Genomic DNA, 22,460 nt, shown 5'->3' with positions numbered 1-22,460 from the left:
ATTCAAATATAAGTACCTCAAAAATGTACTTCAGTACACTGCACATTTCACAACCTCCACTAATACAATAGTAGTAATGCACATAGTAACAAAAACCCATAAAAAGATACTAAATGGAATCACAAAACTACTAAAAAGAGACGTCAAATGAACAAAAACGATTCGCAAAACTACAACAAAGAATCAAAACAACTAAATATAGATGTAAAACAAACAGGGTCACAAAATGAGGCTTAAAGTTACAGCGTGCAGCTTTTTTCCGCATAGAAATATGCTCCAGTACTTATTTTACTGTACAGGTGGCTCGTTTAACAGCACAAGCAGAAATGCAGAGACATCCTCCTTTAAGGTGTTTTGAGTGAGGCTCTCCCAACTGACCAATCAGTGAAGAGGAGCAACTACTGCCTCTTTAGTTTGGTAATTAGCTTCTTATTTATTGTAATTTGATAACTATGAGTATTTGAAAGGCTGTGCAGAGTGTTGCAGAGCATGAGGAGCGAACAAAGCTGCATCAGAGCAGGACGGAACAGAGGCGGGGCCTAAATCTGATTGGCCACCCCTGTTAGATACCTTTCAGCACAAGGTGAACTGACCAAATCTGAAGCTGAAGTAAATAACTCATTAAATGTAACATTAAATAACTCAATAAATAATAACATTATAAAGAAATATTAATAAGTATTATTACATACACGTAAGATGATTTCATATATTTTATTACAATAGAATTGTAACAAAAGTTGGAACCAGACAGGATGGATTTTTACTTCTCCCCAGTTGGCAATTATTATTTGTTTATGACTATTTGGAATTAAAACTAGTAAGTCGGTTACTTATTTGACATTTGTGACATTGAACAAACTTCTAAACACAGTATAATGTTTATAATGTTTTCGCTTACATGTAAGTTACTTTAAGTTGCGCATTGTTGCTGTAAAGTAACTAAAAAGAGACACAAGTGTCTTTCAAGATAGATGGACAAGCAAATAGCATTAAGGTATCTGTCCTAATGGCTTCAGGGGTTGTTATATTTTATAACCAGCATCTTATTTGCAGAGCAACTAGTGAGTAAAGTAAAGTGAACTTATGAAATAAATGCAGTGGAGCAAAAATGGCAATATGTGGAAATGGAAATACTCTATTCAAGTCGTTAAATGAATAATGACCTGTGCTTGTTTGCTGCTGGGAGGCAGTGATTGGTGGAAGGGGAGGGAACTACCGGGGCAGTCACTCCCATCCTAACAGTGGTCTGTCTGGGCAATGGGAGTGGGGGGGGGGGCCGGAGCCAGCCATTCATTCTTCCCTGGACCCGGAGAAAACGTGGAGGATGAAGTAGAGACGCTGCGGTGTGGAGAAAGCAACAAATCAAGTCAGGATCGAGTCACACGGTTTTATTTAAAGTGCTCAAATCGCAGAGAGGACGCACGGAGATCATCCAACTTTGGGGAGTCAGGAGCGTCGCGTCAGAGCCGCTCAGCAGTTACACGTAAGTAGCTGCGTCCAGGACCTGGTCCGCCAAAGAAAGCCCCTCTTTTTAATCCTCAGGTTTCGAGAAATGGCCCATCTGTGATACGAGGCTCCGTTGGAGATCGATGTCGTGACTTTGTAGCCGAGTTTTGTCCCCCGCAACATTTCGCGTTTTCTCCCAGAGCTCTGAAGGGAAACTCGTGGCAGGGAAGCGGAGCGGACTGATGCTTTACCGAGCGTGGCGCTCATCAGTGCGTGTTCCACATTTAACTCGGGCATGAATATGCTTTATAGCCTCAAATTAACCGGTGAATGCAGATATGTCATTATGTACATGGCCCCTTTGTATATTGTCCTGAAATTCTTGTTTTGACCAACCAGCAGTCACAAATCTTGAATGATGAGACAAGATTTTTGTTTTTACTTTACAAGTGACTTAATCCGTTTTTAAATGTTAAAGTCAATGAATTTCCTGTCACCTTCTGTGTCTCTGATGGGGAAAATGTTTCTTTGTAATAACCTGTGCATCCGTAGCCATTAAACTGCCTTTGGTCTATAAACTGTGCAGGAGCAATGAGACATTTCCTGGACGTAAGTTGTAGTTTTTAAATGTCAGATATGCAGTTTACTGTGACACAACATGAAGAAAAGTAACACCGATTCAGAATTGAGAGGCGACTAGCGACTTTCTGTCAATTAAATAATCTACAAAGTACAGTTGTCCTCCAAACCGTCCCCTGAAAAGCATCATTAGTCCAAAACGTCCGATCCGGTGTCAGTGGACTTGGTGAAGGTTGCTGCGCTGTTGTTAACTTAAAGACAGAGTCTGACTGGTCTCAACCAATGTGCGACGCAGATTCTCGTCCTGTTTCCGTGTTGCGTTTCCACATTAAACCTGAGACCCAGTCGCACCTGTAAGCGTTTTAGTGTGTGATAGAGAAATGGCTCCTGGAGAGCAGGGATGGGGATGGGGTGGGAGTAGGGGTGGTGGGGGCTGCTTTGCCTTTTCTCCATCTTTCTCCAACATGTGATGCTCTTCATTTCCACATTTTCATGACATGTAGTTTTGTTGTTCCAAACCTCACCCACTGCTTCTTTGTGGTAGGAAAGATCAGAGCCATATGATCTGTATTTTTCCATTTGGCACTTTTTGCCAGGGCATTAACACTGTCCAAGTCCCTGCAGCCGTTGTGTAGCTCAGCGTGCTAAAGTGCTGCAGTTCACTGCATTGTTGCCACTTTATTAGCAGCTGTGAGGTTGCAGCAGTGTGGCCACGGTGTGGTCTCCATTCTGTAATTAGCGTGAGCCATTTCTATATAATTTCTCCTCCTGTAAATGCACACAACTGAGCTTCAGATGTTTAATGATGCTTAGGTCATCCCTGAATGAGTGACTAGCCTTAAAGATGGCGGTCGGACGCAGTCCACTGTCAGGGATTGCCTGTGGTTTGAGCTTATGTGCCAGCACACGTGGTCCTCAGTGTTTAGCCCACTAAAGAAAAAGAAGAACTCTGGGCTTCATTTATTACGACCCTGCAGAACCCTCCTCTCCAAGTTTTAGGCCACAAGAAAAGCAAAAAATACTTTCTCTTGCTTGGCAGCCTTGGTGGTGCAGATGCTTAAGAAAACTTCTTCAATGCTTCTCTTTTTTTTTTTTTTTTCCCCCGCTCTTTAAAAAGAACGATAAACTCTCAAAGCATGGAAACACATAACCAACCTCCTATTTTGCCTGCTGCAGATGATGCAGTTTGTGATACGTTAAATGTTTGTGTTCTTTTTTTTTTTTTCGCATTAAAAGTGCGAAGCCAGTGGTCCAGACCACATCATCTGCCTTTCTGTGCCTCTCCGAGCTTTGATGGCAGTGCCTTAAATCAGGATCCTGGCTGCGGTTTATGGGATTGGTCAGTATATTTCTCTTACTTTCAGTTGGAAGGTTTCATCGACATCTTCTCCACACATTTGGGTCCCGAATAAATCCCTAATGCATACGTGAGCGTGAACATCCGTGGATGGAAATCGGACCTGGGCACTATCGGTGTGTGCTTGAAGCCAGGAGGATGGTGTCACCATGACCAGAGTGTGAAATCCACTAATTTAATGGCGGCTTCTGTGTCAGAAGGTTAAACCTCTGGCCGGCTCGGACTAACATCTGGAATACAGTTTAATCTCAGCAAAGCACCTCTGCGGATATGCTCCGGTGTAAAACTAGGCTGATAGAGTTGTGCCGATTTTCTGCAACTGCAACTTTTGCACTTGTGCGTCTAGTTAGAAGATTTACCCTCGTAGCAACATCTGTTTTTCACCCCACCGTATTCTTTTGTATCTTCAGTGAGCGCAGCCAATAAAAGTTCCAACAGGAGCATCCAGGAAGTGCTCTAATGAAAGCAGCACGTCACAAAGGTTTCTCTGAAATACATCTTGTTACTCTACAGGCCGTTTATTCGTCAGTAAAAGTGACGCAACGTGTGGACGACTGCCTTAAAATGTGGACAGATCTTAACTGGGTCACATTACGTTATAACGGTTTCCATTCCAACTTCTCAAAGAAGTTTTTCAGAGTGAATTGAAAGCAGCCGCGTGTCCGAGTTTGTTCTGTTTTATGGGGCTGTTTCATCAGTTCTGGAAAAGTCTGTGTCACAGTCCGCACAGCACAGAGACTCTCTGCTTGTCTCAGAGCTTAAGTAGAACATCAGTTCAGAGCTAATTGGAATTAATAAATAGTACTAATTAATTGTAGACTTGACGTGGCTCTCTTCTTAAATGTCATTGCAACTTTTCACCCCTGGTGCTATAATTATCAATTCAACACAACTGTCACTCATTAGCTGATAATGATTTGTTTGTGGCTACTAGTGACCCCCCCCCACCCACAGCCCAAAGAGCTTGGTTTGTTCTGGGGCAGGAAAGGAAATTAGGTCGGATATAGAGCAAGAATACTCGGATTATTGGCCCAGTGTGAAGCCTGAAGGCCCTTTCACACATGCGCTAGAGTCCTGAAATTCTCCCGATTTTGTCCGAGTGACACGTTCCCCACATTATCCATATTTCGTCCTGCGAGACCAGTAGTATAGTGTCCTTCAATGTGTAGCACGCTGCTCGGTCTCAAATTGTTGAGAGAATTTAAAGCGAGCGAATGGCTGTGATGACTGCCTTGGCGATCGATTGGGCTGTGGGGGAAAGTGTTTTGTTTACAGCACAAGTTTTCTGTCCCGTGTGCCCTGACCCCACTCCAGAAATCAAGCGGACTGTCTCCTGTGAAGACACCTCTGGCCCTGTCGCTGTGTGTTACGTGTGGGAAACATAACTCTGCATAATATCCAGAGGTTCTGTTGGAAACAGGCTTTAGTCTTTAGCCTGTTCGTGGCACCTGCAGCCATTGCCCGTTGTTGTGTGGCCTGTCGGTCCAAAGCGTCTCCTGTGTGTGTGTGTGTGTGTGTGTGTGTGTGTGTGTGTGTGTAATGTGACAGATCCCAGCAGCCTTTATATGACAACCTTTCCCATGTGTTCTCCTGTGTCTGCTCTTGCTCTGAAACAACCCACTCACCACCCATAGCACTCTAAATAATGACACTTGATGAAACTTCTTGGCCTCTACGTCCCCCCCCCCCCCCCCCCCCCCCCCCTTTGCATGCTGCACTGTGGGGGCAGTCATGCACACTGATAAGATTAGGCAGTGCTGGAGCTAATCACGCTTCTCTCTCCTCTCTCCTGCTATTTTCTGCTCCCCTTGTCAGTCTTTTTTTCCTTTTTCTCTTTTTATTTGTCAGACCTTCCATTTTTGCCCCCCTCCCTTGCTCCCAGAGATGAGCCTCTCCTGGAGGGTAGATCAGCCCCCAGCAGCTCTTCAGCCTGCTGTTTACTGGAAACCCAGCGGGGTGGAGTCCTCCCAATAACAAAAGCCCTCACCCTGCACTTGTCCCCTCTGTGAGTAGAAGCCCAGCTGTAGGCCTGTCTGAAACTAACTCCCCTGGACAGAAGGAGACGGCCAAAGAAGTGAACGGGCAGTGGGGGGGGGGGGGACCCTCTTGTCGGGTGAAATGAGGAGAAAAAAAATCTGCCCTGGGTTTTGTTCCTTTGTGGCAAGTTGGGGGTCAGTCTCAGGGGAAATGCACGTTGGATGGACGGTGGGTTTTGCAGCTGCGTGGCCTCCAGCACTTTATCTGGTCCCTGAGCAACTGCAGGCTCATTAAACACGGCTGACGGTGTTCGGCATTCATTGCAGTTTACTGCCACACATCCTTTTTCTTCACTGGCCAACGTCTCAGACATGTTGGAATATTGATTAAGATAGAAGTGGAGTCACCGTGGGACTTACGGCTCCACAGCTGTATGCTAATGATGGAAGGCTGTGACCTGTGACAATGGGCGGTCTGTGTGCAGTGTGCGATAAGGCCGTATCATATGTTCACTTTGGCTTAGGTCATGGAAAAGGCTTTATGCTGTATGAACAAGATTACACTAGATTGGACATTGTGTTTCTGTCAGAGCTGAACATCAAAAATATGCTTTCATGTTCCAGTTGGTTCCCAGTTCATATTGGTGAGAGAAAACAATGACAACAAAGATATGGAGTCTGTGAATTTATTACCAATTGAAGCGAGGCCTGGAACTAATTATTGGCTTTATCAATGAATCTGCTTTTTTTTGTTGTTGATTGTTTTTTTTTTGTTTTTTTTTTTAAGGCCTGGACTGGACTGTTTGCCACGTGTGACACTAGAACCAGCAAGCAGTTATTTAAATGCCTAATAATGTCGTACAATGCTGTTACCTGTTTGCCTCTATAAACACAGAAATACTAAAATACCGTACAAAGTTGTGCTTTCACGTAGAGTAAAGTCCTTAAGAGTCAGGCCAGCTCTCATCAGTCTTTAAGCTGGGACATGTTAGAACTGTCCAGAAAGCAAATAAGTATATTTCCCGATATATACTGTAGTGCTATTTATTTCATTGAAATAAATGTGGGGAATCTTCAGTGATATTGAAACAGCAAAACACTTGAGTCTTTTTGTTCACTTTTGCATTGCAAGCAACTCGTCAAATCGGACTAATTTCAGCATTAGTTTAAAACGACCACGCAGAGCACATGAGTGTAAAGGGGGGGGGTTGGGATGGTGGTTGCACTTTCATTCACTCACACTGTAAATCGACGCACGGCTGAGGTGTCCTCCAGCTTGCTGTTACCAGTATTACTCATAAGCAGAGTTCCATGTGTTTGGCTCCTGGTTTCACCAGCACCATGGAAACACTATTTTGGTTTGGGCTGGCAGCCTGTCACTGGTCATTATCACCACTGCGCCCTGGTAGCCAGAGCAGCAACGGCTGTAACGCTCTCTCTGTCCTGCTCTGCAGACCTAGTTAAGTCTGCAGAGGCTAAATATAAAATTCAGGCTAAATGTTTGTAATTATTCACAGTAAATAGACTTTTCCACCCTTTTGCTACGGTGGTTGTCACATTTACAGTCAAAATGGTGGCAGATTACAACTTGACCTTTTTAGTAATTTCAGAAGTAATTGCTCCTTAATTTTCAGACTGAGGTATATGGACACAACAGGCTTCTCTGTGTGAAGTCGGAGCCGGAAATTATGACACACTCAAGTTGGAAACAAACGTCCTGTAATGACAAGAGCTAATAAACAGGATGTTAGGTGCTGATGAGTGGAGCAGCCAACAGTATGGATTTCGAGATTGGGGTCGGTGAGGGTTTTTTAATGTCCAAGTCGGAAATCTGATTTCTGGAGGCGTTTCAGTTCACACATCCTGCATTGGAACTTCCGACTTTCCATTTCAAATGGAATGCACCCTTATTTTCTAACGGTTGTTCTTTTGCTACTGTAGCTCAGAGTTATTAGGGCATAATTTCACTTGATGTTGCGAGAGAGAAGACGTTTAGACTGAGTCTGATGGTGTCCCCCGAGCAGCGTCCACACAGTGGGAAAGTACCCGTTGTGAATGGGGCTTTTGTTAACGTAACCTGTAACCCCACAGACTAGTCCTCGGTTACCGAGGAGAGGTCTGCCTAATGGTCTGTGCAGCTGTGAAGTGATTTGTGGTGTGAGGACTCTCCAGGTGAGGGTGGCTGCTCAGCTACAACTGGTCGGGGGATAAAGTTACACCACCTGTTGGGCCGAGCAGACACACAAGCACAGTGTTTCATGGGTGAATTAAGAGATTTTATAGCACAAGATACAGTCAGGCTCACTTCCCAACTATGACTATAACAAGGTCAAACAATTCACCCCAAAGCTCCAGCCTTTCTACCAAGCTGAGACAAACAGGCTTAATTGAATTTAACTGGAATTTGCCAGGCTAGTTTTCCCCGCCACAGGCTTGTACACAGATGCATCCTGTTTGATTCAATCTCAGGTACGATCACCACCGACATGGCTCCGGTTAAACAAACACCGACACAGTTTCGAGTTCAGCTCAGGGTCAACTTTCTCTCCCTCCCAACTCGTACCGTCTCCCCCTGTCTAGCATCAAATGTGATTATTGCCAGCAACAATTTCTTGCAACCTTAATTCACTGGCTGTATAAGATGTGCTTTGGAAAGCAAGAATGCAGGGAATGAGGCAATTCTTTGTTTGCTGTTGTCATGTGGGGCCGGCTCTCCACAGCTAAGCGATGTTTGCCATCTGAAGACAGCAGGAATACGCTGCCACTGCACTTCACTGCATGGGAAGGCGGAGTGCAAACGGGCACAAGAAATGTAAAAGTAGTGAGGGAGGACAGAAGGCATGCGTAAAGGAAAACCGGTTTCAGAGAGCAAAGAGTGGAAAACAAGAAGCAAAGAATGAGAAGGTAAAGTCGACTGTAGCGGCAGCCCAGGGTCAGACATCTGTGATCCATCTCCCAGGGGCAGGCGTCTGGAGCTGCCTTTGTACCCCCTCCCCCTCCACCTTCTTCCCCACCTCCACCAGCTCTGTAACCTCCCTTCTCATGCACCCTTATGAGGTACCACATTGTTTAATAGCTGCCTCAGACCTCAGTCCTTATCTGTCTGTTCAAAAAGAATCATTTACATGAGTGTTTGGATTTGACACCTTATCTTTCCATATGCATAATGGTCACACTTGGTACAATGGTACAAACACTGGACTTTTGGTCAACTGACCCCAAAGAAGATAATTTCAGAGGACGTGGTCTCACATGTTGTTTTACAGTTTCACTTTTCTTATAGGACTCCATTTGTATTGAGTTCAAAAACTGTAAATAATGGAATTTAATCATTAATACAAACCCGGGGGCGCCAGGGTTTGGGAAATCCTTTTCCCCATTTGAGTGGTTGACCTCTTGTCCTCTGGATTTGGGCTGCAGGACATTGGGACAAAACTTATAAATATGCAAAACCTAAAAGGAGAACACTACAGTCAAATGTGATGTGTGTACGACATTTTGTGGGAAGGAAATATAACATATATAACATTTTCAAAAGTCCCGTTTAGTTATAAATGTTATACTGCCATTAACTTTGGGGTCAATTATAAATCATTGGTAAAGGCTCCTACTGAACAATAAAAAAGAGCTACAACTTCCCAACATATAGCCCTTTAGATATGTTACTTAAGGTGTGGACGCTCTGGACTTTATATGTGGGACTGTGTCTTGTTTTGTGTTTTACTTTTCTTGATCAAACCCGTCACTGGAAAGAACCGTATGTTTTGTCTATACCTCAACTTTGCTGATATGCAGTACTGATCATTTACATGTACCTGGACCTGATCTGATTTTTTTGATTTACCTGAGGTATCGTGCACACAGTGGCCGAGTTAATCGATTCTTTAAGGCTGATTCAGTATCCACAGGTTATTGTTGGTCAAACTACCATTAATCCAATGAGTTGTTTTATGGACAGCAAATGTTAAATCTCATATTACGCAAATGCCTCCCAAGACAAACAGGCATACAGTATTTTCTCACATAGTCAGTGAATTGGACAGTCGGACCTCTCTGCCTCACTGGGCGTCACTGCAGGTTTTGGGGGGAAAAGATACGTCATTGAGAGCTGAAGAGACATTGTTAAATTCAGCCGGTTTTATGGCCTGTTAACACTTTCTCTGGATGATTAGACACGTTAAAGAGGCCGTAATGGGTTTGTTACTGCAGAGCCATAGGATTCCCGGGATTCACCGGCCTGTGACGCTGAGTGAGAATTTTTATCACCGTGGGCTACACACAAAAGATGACGTGGGTTTGTCCTTTAGACATGAAACCCGTTTTGGTGTCTGAGTGAGGCTGCAGCATGTGTACAGCCTTGAATGAGCGGTAATGACTGTGTCTAAACTCATGTGAAAGCCCATTGCCCATTAAATCTGTCGTCATGTCTGGGGGACACTTAGATTGTAGTCAGTCCAGAGAACGCCCCCCCCCCCCCCCCCCCCCTCCCAATCCACATTAGGGACCACTTAATGCATCTGTCTTGTGTCATGAAGAGAGACAGCAATGACGACTTCACCACATGCGAACAAAGAAAGCAGAAGAAACATGAACTCACAGCCAGTTAAAAGTAATTATTTTTCGTTTCCATATCGGAGCTTTTTCGTATTTATTCCCCTGAATAATGCAGCTGCAGCCATGCGCCATGTTTCACATCAAGCTTAAACACTAATCGCTTCAAGGTGATGTCATCTTGGTTGTGTAGTGTGTGCCGCCTGTGGTTTACAGGCTGGACACACACACGTATGTTTGTATGTATGCATCCACGCACACACACACGAGGAAATCGGATAGAGTGTGGATAATCATTGCATTAGTGCAAGAGTGTGTAATCAACGTGTGCCTGAGGGAGTAAAACACACCTTGTGTTTTCACTTTACTTTACATATCCTTTTGTAATGGCCTGGCTCATGCTGCAGGTTTAACTGTGTGTGTGTGTGTGTGTGTCAGTCAGAGGGAGTTAGGGGCTAACTGAGGAGATACAGCTGGACGGTTGTGGTGTAACGTCATCCACAAAAAGGCCAAAATGTCATCAAGGATTTATTTGTATGTACAGACAGTAAAGACACCAGAAGTAATGCTTCAAGCATCTCCTGCCTCTTAAAAAGCCAAAGAGCGTCTCATCAGCAAACATTAGTTCATAGTACTATTGGAGCTACAGGTTACACTCACAGCTACACACTCTGCCAAGTCACCACCTGGATTTCACGAAGCACGTAGGTAAGAGCTTTGCATTGGATAATAAGTGCACTGATTAGTAGGCCTCAGCTTGCAACTAGTAATTCCACCTTAACTGATGCAATCATTCTCATTTCTTAACCTCACCGGGAAAAAACATCGCGTGGTTGTGGAAAAGTTCTGTAGGAGAAGGTTCAAAAAGCAACCAAGGAGATTAACAAACAACCAGAATCGGGAATTAGATTGGCCACCGAAGAGTCCAGATCCTCAGACCCATTGAGGATTTTTAGGTTTCTGGCCAGGCAGCATACAGTAGGTTATCAGCTTGAATCTTTTAGCGTATTGTGCTACAGGTTACGGTAAGACTCGAGTTTGTGTGCTGCAGCCTGAAGTCAAATATTTTAAAGAAATTAAAATCTTTCAAGATTTAAAAATGAAATCTTTTACTGTAAGTTTTGTGAGCTTTGTTTGCAGTTTGCAATGTGAACAAGATTCCGTCCAACCAGCTTCAGATTTATTATAATTTAATATTTAAGCTTCCTTAACGTAGGAGACATGAGCACACATCTCACCGCTGCTGAAGGTTCTGCGAGTCTCCCACATATTAAACCCTTCAGGTCGTCGTCACTAGGAGCTGACAGTAAATAAGAAGCTGCAAAGCCTATTAATTAAACCGAAATAACTGACCTCTCTGCATTTCTAACAAAAACAACTGGAGCTTTAATGCACGTGCCTAATCTTTTGATTCTCACCGTGGCAGTGAAGCAGCATTGTTCCCGTTTCCCTGTCGTCGTAACACAGGCCGAGCTCGCACCCTAAACTCAACACGGAAGCTGCACAGGCGCCAGGACCCCAAAGGTTTCATCCTCTTCTCTTTGAGGAGCTTCTGGCAAGCCTTTCAAAGCCCCTCTGTCTCAGCAGTGGCTCCTAAAATAATGTGTGATGAATGTTCTACAGCTGCCCAGCTGAGCAGGAACATGCAACGCCTATTGTTCTCAAGAGCAATAACTGTTTTGCCCGTTTGTTTGTACGTTTCATGCATTTTACAGCACACAGAGGACTCTGATTACGAAATGCGTCTTGTATTCGATTTAACAGATGTGAAAACTATTCTCTTTTCTTTTTTCCCCTCGTCCCATATGTGTGATACTGGACCGACTGTGCTGCCACTGAGTGGTTTCTGTGGTGCTGATGCAGCAACGGTTTTGTCAGGGCTGTAGAAATGTTCCAGTGACAGATAAAACACACACGCACTGGCTGCTGAGGATGATGATGAGGTAATTGTTGCTCTAGTCTGTTTTGTGTTGTATGAATAGACAGCAGCTGTAATGCCCAGTCAGTTCCAGTCTTAAGATAGGAGGCTTATCCCGTATAACCCAGTTTACATTGAGCATGAGTTGTGTTTCTGGAAGCCACAGGAAAAAGATGTTCCCACACGGTTAACTAATGTAAACGTAATGTTTTTACTGTCACACACACTTCAGATAAACAGGCCATATTTCATAAAAAGCAGTTTAATTGGCTGATCTCTACCTGTTTGAAGGCTCCGCTACTTCAGTGGTTGCTCGCCAACTCCTCCCGTGCTGTCGAGCACTTTTCAGAAACAGAGCGTTACTGTTTTTGGCATTAGCGGGTGGGCGCTGGATGCCTCTCAACACCTGTGTTGTGTCTGTTCGCCTGAGGGATGGAGCTCCTGAGGTGATTATTTTAATGCGAATTGGCTCACAGCATGGCTCTGGTTCCTCCCCTGAGAGAGAGAGAGAGAGAGAGAGAGAGAGAGAGAGTGAGGAAGCAAAGGGAGGATTGGAGGAATTCATGTAAAGCAGATGCAGATGTCTCATTCATTGTCTTCTCTGTCTTATTAGAGCTTGATGTGTGACAGCGTCTCCATGCACCTGCATGTGTAGCTACATAAATAATAACTTCTTACTTTTGGGAAATTGGGTCAAGTTAGTATCCTACTGAGAATTACCAGAGGACTGATGACACTCCTATGCCTGTGCCTTTAAAAGCTACAGGTTAGCAGCTAGTTATCTTATCTCAGCATAACCACTGGAAGTATGAGAAATGTTTTCATTGCCGATTAATCTCCCAGATCATTTCTCGATGAGCCGATTCATCATTTGCTCTATGAGACCTCACAATTGTGACCATGGAATACATGACACTGTTATGCTTTGTTTTGTCCAATAAAAAGTAAAGAATGAATACTAAAATTAATAAATGACAGGGGTGACCGCGGCGACCGTAGCGAATAGCGGTTGTCCAGGAATCCCACAGCTGTCGGTTCGATCCTCGGCTCCTCCGGTCACACGTTGAAGTGTCCTTGAGCGAGACACTGAACCCCAACTTAGTTGCTCCCGGTGAGCGTTGGCCCACCGATGGGTGTGAGTGTGTCTGAGTGAGTATGTGATTGTGAATGAGAAGCAGCTTTAAGTGCCAATAGGTAGAAGAGCTCTACACTGTATATGTGCAGACCACTTAGCGTCCTGCTCCGCTGTTCACAAGGCCTTTAAATAGTAAAAGAAAGACCCTTTGTGGTGTCCCCCCCCCCCCCCCCCAATCCTCATATAATATCCTGCTCCTCAGCTGTGGAATGGTTCAGCAGCTGAGCTCCACACCCCTGCATGTAACAAAACCTTAACTTCAGTAAGACCTGTTTCCAAGTTGAATGCGCGTTAGGGCATAATTGGCATTAGTGTAAAAGACCAGAATAGACGCTGGACTGTAACACTTGGGGAAAATCCCCTCAGCTGTGGCCATTTATGCATCCGCTTCCGTAACAAGAGTTTACGCTGCTGAGGTTTAACCGAGGTCAAACCTGAATGCAGGACCCTCGGCCTGCTGCTGGTAAGAAGATGGGGAGAACAAACTGTGCTATTGTTGTTGTCCTTCACTCGCAGGTTATGGCTCCGGTTTTCCAGTGCTTCGGTGCTGCTGTTAGGATTTTTGTGGCTGTTTTTATCCACCTTGCAAAAGGTAAAAGATAGAAAAGGGTGATTTAGGTGTGCAAACTTTTTTTTGGGGGGGGGGGGGATTTTTACTTCATTTAAAATACACATAAATACAGGCGAATGAAAAACCCACTCAGTGGTATGTTGGCCAAAGTTTTCTCACGTCTGGAACCACAGTTTGTGTCTTGCTGCTGCAAATGATAATGAATTGTGGTCAATATGTGTTTGTATCATTTTGAGTTTCTTAATATCGCATTTAATGTGCAGTAACTATAGTGATTGTTTAAATTAGCAGGTAATCCAAGTATGAGCCGTTGATTCATTGAAAGAACACGGATTCAGAGGCTGTATGGTTGAATGCTGAGGGGGTTGTGTATCATTTAAAGCCTATTCCAGAGTTTTTATGGCTGCTTGTTTTTCCACTGTTCGTAAACATGATGCCAATGATGATTATAATGCATTTGATGATTATTATATGCTTTAATCAGAGTATCATTTTACAGTCAAAAAACCTTGTCTACATCTGCTGCCTGGCGTCAGAGTAGCATCAGTATTTGGGTCATGGGTGTTTCAGGCAGCCAAACACGTATGAGGAATCTCGTGTTGCTGTGTGTGTGTGTGTATTAGGACGAGCTAAACTTTGAACTGTATTGAATGTTTTAAGTTTGTTTGGTGGAGGAGGATGATGAATGAATGTCAGTATCAAATGTGAGCCACAGGGATTTGTTTTAGGACCTTCACCACACATTTTGTCACCATACTCTGACACTCATTAACCCTGTCCTAACTCTTTTTTTCCCTTGGCTGTGCTACAGTTGCAAAAGCCTCCAAAGCTACGAGTCAAGCAAACGTCCACAGATTTTTCTGTGTGCACAAAGCTGAAGTAGGTAGCTAGTGAGGGAGAACTTCTCCTCATGTTGTCTTTATTTTTTATTATTTCCCTGAAAATTAAAGCTATTCATCGGCCTCCAGAGCAAGTTCTGCTTCGTTTTATGCACATATGTGGGGAACTTAATAATACTGATGTAACTGTCAGTCAAATGTCACAGAACGACTGTCCCTCACTGTCACGTGTCATTTATCTGTCTACCATTAGCTTCCTTTAAAGATTAGTCTGTTTTGTGACACGCTACTAGTTGTTATCAACGTGTAATCTGCTCTGTTTATCCCATGCTAAGGGTTTCGTGAACTTTTAAGGGAAACTCCTGGAATCCTGTTAATGTTGTGCCTGTTAACATTAAAGGGCCTCAGCAGCTCAGAGTGAGGTGATTTGGCCATTAGTTAATTATCCACAGCGTGATGTGTGTGTGTCTTCGGTGTAAAGAGTGACCTGAATCCATTGCACTCGTCAGTGGTGCTATTGAGCTTTTCTTGATTAGTTTAAAAGGAATGATTGGTTTCTTTAGTCACTGACGATGGTGTGTGTTGAACTGCTCCTGCTTTTTGTGATATTACAGTGGTGTCTGCATCGCCCGAGCAAAGATCACAAAAATATAAAGCAGCAGCATTTTTTATGACCGTTGATTGGCAAGCTGTGAAAAAAAAAAAAACACAAAAAAATTTGCCCTGGCAAGTGTTGTACATTTAGCAGATGCACGAGAACAACAACATCATTCTTTTGTAATCATGTGCTCAGAAAGCATCTGGTCCATATACATTTAATATCCAGTGTCTCTAAGCTTTCGGTTTGGTCTCCTCCAAGTTCCGTGGGAAAAATCATTTGCACTGCATTTAAATTCTCCATTTTGTTCACTAGTGAGTTGCTAACCAGCTGTTTGCTACTGGGCCAGTTGCAATAAGTGGATTTTTTTTTAAGTCTTTATTTTTTTTTATTTTTTATTTTTTTGCTACAAACAGCTGCCTGCTGTGGATACAAATGATAAAAGTTGTGAATGGATCAAAACAAAACAAAACTATGAGGTGAATTATGCTGAAATATTTAGTTTCCCAAGAGAATCAGTGATTTGATCCATTGCTAATATTAAAGTATGGATTTGTACAAATCTGCTGGAGACAAGATCAGAGAGGTTTCAATCACACAAATGTAAAGAGTGAGATGAGTGTTCAGATGTTCATTTACTGGTTGAAGTTTTACCTGAAGGTAAGTTAGTTATTAACCAGTTTGACACGCATCAATGTGTCTGTGTTGATTTCAGAGTTAAAAGTAGTTTATGATTTATCGGCGTAGTTAACCCATTTAATTTACTTTCATTTTATTGTAGTTTATTGTTTTTGTGCTAAACATTATGCAACTTTGCTACAGGGACCCACTTCATGTCAAATGAGGGATGCAGACCCCCCACCCACACTTTTTATTTTTATTTTTATTTTTTATGAACATGTGAAACAGTTTAAAAGGTTTCCACCAGGTACAGTTGCTCTTCAGTCTCAGGTTTAGATGGAAAATGCGGATGAGTAAAGAGAAAATGATGCTCATTTCTGATTGCAAGCCAACAGTGACTAACAGTTGCTACTCCCTGGGGATGGTATGGTTTTGTTATTTGGACTCATCATCGCATTGCTTCTGCTGCCTCTGCAGGTCGTAAAGAATGAGAAAGGACTCTCCCACCATCTGGATTTAACTGGAGAAAATTTGTCATTGGGTTTGAGACACGATTCCACACTAGAGGTTGGTGTCGTCGTATCTATATGCGCAGCATTTGCCGTGTAGCCACATAACACACTGACATGTGAGTCCAGGTTAGAGACTGTCCTCAGGAGACTCTGTGGAGCTGTGCAAACCGACATAACAAACACGGTTTCCTGCTTTTCTTCTTATGATATTTGGAAAAGCTGTTGCTGTGGCCCCCTATTGTTCCAGGCAGGTGTTAATCAAAACAGCTTCATTTTAAAACATATATTTTAATTAAGATATGCAACTATCCATCCATTTCTGTTTTTTTATTAGTTCTCTATTGTAATTACTGTAATGAAACACTGGAGCGTAGGTGCTGTGCCGAGAGTTTTGGAGCGTAGCAGAGCAGGGAGAGGCAGGGAGAGGCGTAGCAGAGTGGATTGGTTTTAGGTCTCGTGCTGAAGTCGCAGATAGTAGCTTTAACGATTTGTAATCATTAACTTCTGATTTAATGTAATGGGGACGCTGAAGGTGGGGACTTAGGGGCCACATTAAGGTGGGGACAGCGCACTTGCAACCTGACTGTGTGTGTGTGTCGGTGTCGGTGTGGGAAATATTCCCATTCAGCATCTCCAGCAACTTCAAGGTCATGCTCTTTTTTCATTGTATGCCACACAGAGTCTTTGATAGTATTATCTTGATGAAGTCGGAAGTTGGGGGTGTTGGGAGGAGGGAGGCATGTTTTTCCAATATGTAGGAAAACAATGGCTTGAGAGACACTGAGCAGAGACCACCTGTGAAGGTCATTTCATAGTGGAAAGCCCCCACTAAGATAATAAACAATATGACCGTTTGTCATTTCTGCTCCCAAAATAGGTCGACTTCATGTCACTAGCCTGCTTCCTGTTATCTCCTGGCTGTTTTTCACTGGAGCTGCTTTGTCTTCATGCTCTACATCGGACTAACCAATGGCAATATCCTGAGGTTTAAAGGTTCTTATCAGGAGCGAAAGTCATTGATGTGTTTAATCCTTATCCTCTAAGCTGTCATCTAAGGGCGTCTCTTCTCTTTTATTCTGAAAACACAAGACATGACGGTTTGTATACATCCTTCCACGTCACCTCTAAATCAGACCGGTCTCTCCTATTGTGTCTGCAGGATGCAGTGATGGTTTTTGTGAGGTTATTTATACGAAAAGCCTCTTTGTCTGCAAGTGAAAGCACTTACACGTCTCATTTTCCTCCCCCCCAAAACCGTTCTGACGACAACCGCACGCTTTCCATTTCTCAGCTTCTCGACTTTTTCTTTCTGTCCACTGTGTCTCCTTTTCACTTGGCTTCTCCCCTCGATTGTGTCCATCTCTCATCCCCTCCCATCCTACACTTGCTGCTGATGTGTTTAGCCAAGAGCTTGAGAGCGAGGAGGAGGATATCACTTGTTCGTCGGCGGTGCTTAGTTTTGATTTGGAGCAGAGTATCAGGTTAAGATTGGAGTGCCCACAACAGCTATGCCTCTGCCCCCAGGGGCGTTTGGATAAAGCGACCAGAGATGTCTCGGCTTGCAGGGGGGAGTTTGTGGTGTTGTGTGCTGCAGTGGGAAACTCAGCTGGGAGCATCAGGTCAGAGCCACAGGGAAGTTAGGATTAAACCCAAGGAGAACAATGCTCTCAGCCATCCAGTAAAGAGCTCCATATACCATCCACCCACATCAGCAGGGTGGTTTTCTGACTCTGGGCTAGAAACCAGAAGCATGAGACAGTCTTTGGCCTGAGGGCCCCTGAACGCTGCAGCTCTCTAATAGCGGGAAACGGAGTAGAAGTGCTGGGGCTCCTCAAGGCCCCCCTGTCCATCAACAGCCAGAGGAAATAGGTGTGAAGAATGTAGCTCTTTGTTAGAGCGATATTTAAGCTTGTGGGGTATTTCTCCTTCTTTTTTTTTTCTTCAAACCCAATCTGACCAGGAACATTTCTTTAAACTTGATTTTTAAGTTGGAATCACTTACATGTGAGGCTACTGTCCGGTTAGCAGAGTCCTTTTTTAGGGACGGAAAATGGCCACTGGTTTCAAATCGCCCGATCCATTGGAATTGAATTGGTTATTAATACTTTATGTATTCTTTACTTTTTTCCATCTAAGCCGGCATGTATTTCTGAACAGTTGTGCACTGTTGCTGAAAGGAAGAGTGAGCAGACTCAGAGCTTAGAAAACTGCTGTGTCGGTTGGTTGTTGAAGTTGATCTATGGTCAATAAAGGAATTGGACAAATAACCGGAATTACGAATGGCAGCACTATCAAAACATTATTATATCATTCCCAGTCCTCTTCACATCATTTCTTCGTGATTGCTGTTTTAAGAAACTAAAATTTAGGCCTGATTTTTTAAATGTTCCTCGGTCAGGTTACCTACATAGTCAAATAATAGCTAAACACATGTCTGCGGTGATGGTGATATCACTTTGAACACTACATAAGCTTAAGTTTTTGGACACCCCTCAGATTCTCCTCATTTTCCTCTTGATCATGACGCGCACTGAACTGAAAACTCTCTGTCGATATGCTGAAGGACACTTTGACACCACAGATTGACCAACTCGAATAATCTTTGCCAAATTTTAGTCGTAGCGCTGGGCATGGCCAATAAAAAGTACACGGCCTATATGACCAGAAAATGCACTGTTGGTTTTAAATGTGCATCCGTAAAAACCTCTGGATCGCTGTTTGTAAGGTCATGCTGCTGCCATCTTTCCCCTTTGAGTCTCCATGCAGCAGACAGTAGTGACTGCTGCTTGGTTGTGATGGATTTGATCTGTTTTGTTGCTTTTCCTCCAACTGCACAGAGCAGCCTTTTTCATTAGATGGCTACCCAGTGAACCCCTCCCCGTCTGTGGCCGTCTGGACGGCCACCCACTTAGAGGCCGGACTGTGATATGTCACATGGCCTTTGTTTCCATCACCTTCTCCCTAACCCCTCGGGGTGTGAGCTGGCCGTGGGGTTTTATGGTCAGTATGAGAAGATGAGGCATTGTTGACCTCTGCCTTCCTCCGCAGAGACGCAGCTGAGAAACTACCCTCCAGCTGGAATATCTCCATCTCCACCTCACTACTCAAACCAGACGGACACACAGTCAGTCCCATTGTACAAACAGATGTTTCCCAGGGGGAAGCAGTTGACCACTCACTCTGAGACCAAACCGAATTCTGCGTATCTTGTGTCCATGTGTGTTCACGTGTAAACTGCTTATTTAAAATACTTGTGGCGTTGGTGAAATTGTTTCCTTTTTCCTTTGGGCAACTTGTTTCTCTACCATTCCCCCAAACGTTTCCTCTCGGTCAGAGGTGTTTCAATCCTCGGTGACCCACATGTTCGCTCCCACACCTCTCGCAGGTGTACTCCCTGCTGACAGCGACCTGTGGGATCTGTTCAGGCCTCCCCTCCTTTCTTTCCCACGCTCCCGTCTGGTTTTCCCCCGAAGCCCAAGTGTTGGGATTTCCTCACCTTCGACACATCCGTGCTTTTTCGCTCCAGCTTCTTAGAGGCTTCATAAATATGCTGCAGAGATAACACTCCCACACTAAGATACTGTGCTTAACCTCAGTTCACGATTGAAGCTGTGTGACTTCAGCTGGGAAATTTAGGTCTCTTGACCTCAGCTGTCATATTAAATAACTGAATAGGTGTCAAGTACATGAATAAGATGTACACAGTCTTCGGAGCGAAATGCTCTGCTCATAGTACATTTTCTGCAAGGAGCATAGTACAAAAGTCAGTGACAAAAGTCTGTTTATAATATGAAAACTGGCTGGTACTGAGTCCTTGGGCAGCGTTGTCCTTTTAGTGACTCATTTGAATCTAAATGTGGGCAGTTTTAGACTCTATGCCCAACTGTGACTTCCTTTGTTAATTAAGAAAAGAGTTGAGTATCAGTAGCATTCAACATCTGCCTCCATGGGCCTGTTGATGGGCCGTACTCCCATCAAGCTGTGACCAGGTGGTCATAGCTGTTTCCTCTGTGGATTCAAACCGAGCTCAAACATCTCTGATTGCACAAACGTATACCACTGAAGACTCCTCGAAGTCCATCTAAGAAATGCCAGACATATTTAAAGGATAACATGAGAGGGGTATACTTTTAACATCCATCTGCTACCATCGGATACTTGTCCAGACATTTGTTTTGCACTTGAGAATGTTTTTCTAGTATCCTCATCTGATTTCACCCCATAGTGAGCCGTCAGTATTATTTTCCTCAACTGGAAACTTGTCAGCGACTCGCTCTTGTCAGAGCCAAATATTCCATCTGTCCGTCTGTTGACTCCATTTCTTTCCATGCGCCTCTCTGCTGCCACTGCTTTCCCCCTGGAGCTTTGATAAAGCGAACTCTTCGGGGTGGCTGGACGGTTGAGTGACGCAACATGTGCAGGCGCAGCTCCGATTCATAACACGTGGAGATAAAAACCTCGTTGAGATATTCGAGGCACATCTGGGAATCAGGAGTTGACACGAGACAAAATAAAACATTTGGTTTCTGTAGTAATTAAATTAGTCCTTTCCTGCCTCATCAAAATAGGGTTTTATTGCATTTGAATAGTGTGGCCACAGGGGGTCAGACACAAAACTTTATGTTCTTCACGTTGTTTTTATTGTTGTGTTTATAACTTTGAGCTATAGTTGAAGCTGAGTGTATAAACCCTGCACTTTGTGTGTGCGCCAGCTCCCACTGCACATCCTTGCCCCAATCTAAAACCTGTATGTGATGGAAGGCAGGGGTCACCAACCTTTTGGAAACTGAGAGCTACTTCTTGGGTACCGATTAATTTGAAGGGCTACCAGTTTAATATGCACTTTTGAAATACCAAATTTTACCAAAAGACACAGATCATGTTAACGATTTCTCACAATAACTATCAAATGTGATTTTAAAAAAGAGCAACAATAAAATTAGATGCGGCTCATTGGTAAGTGGCACTATGGTGATCTATTTTTAGAACAGGCCCACGGGCACCATGTTGGTGACCCCTGATGTAAGGGATCTTTGGGGTGGTCTGCACAACTCGACACTCTGTCGAACATGTTATTTTCATCTTTCCTTCTTCTTCTTCTTCTTCTTCTTTTCCCTTCAGCTGTTCCCTTTCAGGGGTCTCCACAGCGAATCATGTGCCTCCATCTAACTCTGTCCTCTGCATCCTCTACTCTCACACCAACTACCTTCATGTCCTCTCTCACTACATCCATAAATCTCCTCTTTGCTCTTCCTCTAGACCTCCTGCCTGGCAGCTCCAACCTCAGCATCCTTCTACCGATATATTCACAGTTTCTCCTCTGAACATGTCCAAACCACCTCAATCTGGCTTCTCTGACTTTATCTCCAACACATCTAACATGAGCTGTCCTCTCTGATGTCCTCATTCCTGATCCTGTCCATCCTCGTCAATCCCAAAGAGAACCTCAACATCTTAAGCTCTGCTACCTCCAGCTCTGCCTCTTGTTTTTTCTTCAGTGCCACTGCTTCCTGAACCTGAGATTTCTCCTTCTTGCATTTAACCAAAACAATTTGCTGAAAAATCGGACAAAGGAGGCCTTGAACTGTTGAGCAGCAAAAAGTGGGAAACAATTTAGCTTTCAAAATAAAAGCAGTTGGTTGAAGAGGTGATGCAACGCAGTGCTGAACATGCCCCATGTCCAAACACTTTTGAGATGTTTTGCTGGCTTAAAATTAAAAATGATAACCTATTTAAAAAAACTACATTTAACAGAACATCCCATCTTTTATGGAAACAAGGTTTGTATTAAAACATCTTTGCAGTCACACTGCATGATTTTCAACTTTATTTCTGTGGCTTTAGTTTAGGGTGTAAATGTACATTAATGCTTTTAACACTTCTCTATATTAAATTATCTTTCTACTCCTAGTTGGAAAAACTCCTCCAGGTGACATCACCCAACGGGGTCATTCTTCATTAGGACTTCAGATGATGTCATCTGGGGTAGTTCTGGGAAAGCAGGTTGAGCATAACTACAAACTCCATAATGTGAGCAACGAGATGACATAAAGTGAACTAAAGGTTCCTGATGTCATTTGGAGGCATTTTTCAGCTAAAAGTAAAAGAGATATTTAAATGTGGGAAAAACAGCGGGTAGTTTAATGCCATTCATTTACACGTACTTCTCAAACAAGAACCAAGAAAAAGCTAGTTGAAGATCAGTGAAAGTGTCCTTTGGTTTGTTCTTAGACAAACATTTTATAGACTAAAGGTGAAACTTCTTTCCCATGCTTCATGTTGGAGGGAGTACATGTTTTTAAATGGTAGTAAACCTCCAATTTTCTCTACTTATATTATATAATATCTCTGCTT

At 43.5% G+C, this 22,460-nt stretch overlaps 1 protein-coding gene across 4 annotated transcripts in view; it reads left to right on the top strand.

Moving 5' to 3' along the window:
* Positions 1-1,277: 1,277 nt before the first annotated feature.
* lhfpl2a (LHFPL tetraspan subfamily member 2a) overlaps positions 1,278-22,460 on the top strand; it is a 36,998-nt gene continuing 15,815 nt past the window's right edge. For 2 of the 4 annotated variants that reach the window (XR_010911643.1, XM_067485042.1), the window contains exon 1: positions 1,278-1,486. The gene's annotated coding sequence lies outside the window, so the exon portion shown is untranslated. Of the gene's footprint in view, positions 1,487-3,348; positions 3,368-16,071; positions 16,162-22,460 lie in introns of those variants that run through there. The other 2 variants (XM_067485044.1, XM_067485045.1) reach the window with 2 other exon arrangements.

The sequence above is a fragment of the Channa argus genome, chromosome 18 (genome assembly GCF_033026475.1).
Source record: "Channa argus isolate prfri chromosome 18, Channa argus male v1.0, whole genome shotgun sequence".
In the NCBI taxonomy this organism is placed as follows: Eukaryota; Metazoa; Chordata; class Actinopteri; order Anabantiformes; family Channidae; genus Channa; species Channa argus.
This window is presented reverse-complemented; position numbering and strand designations above follow the sequence as displayed.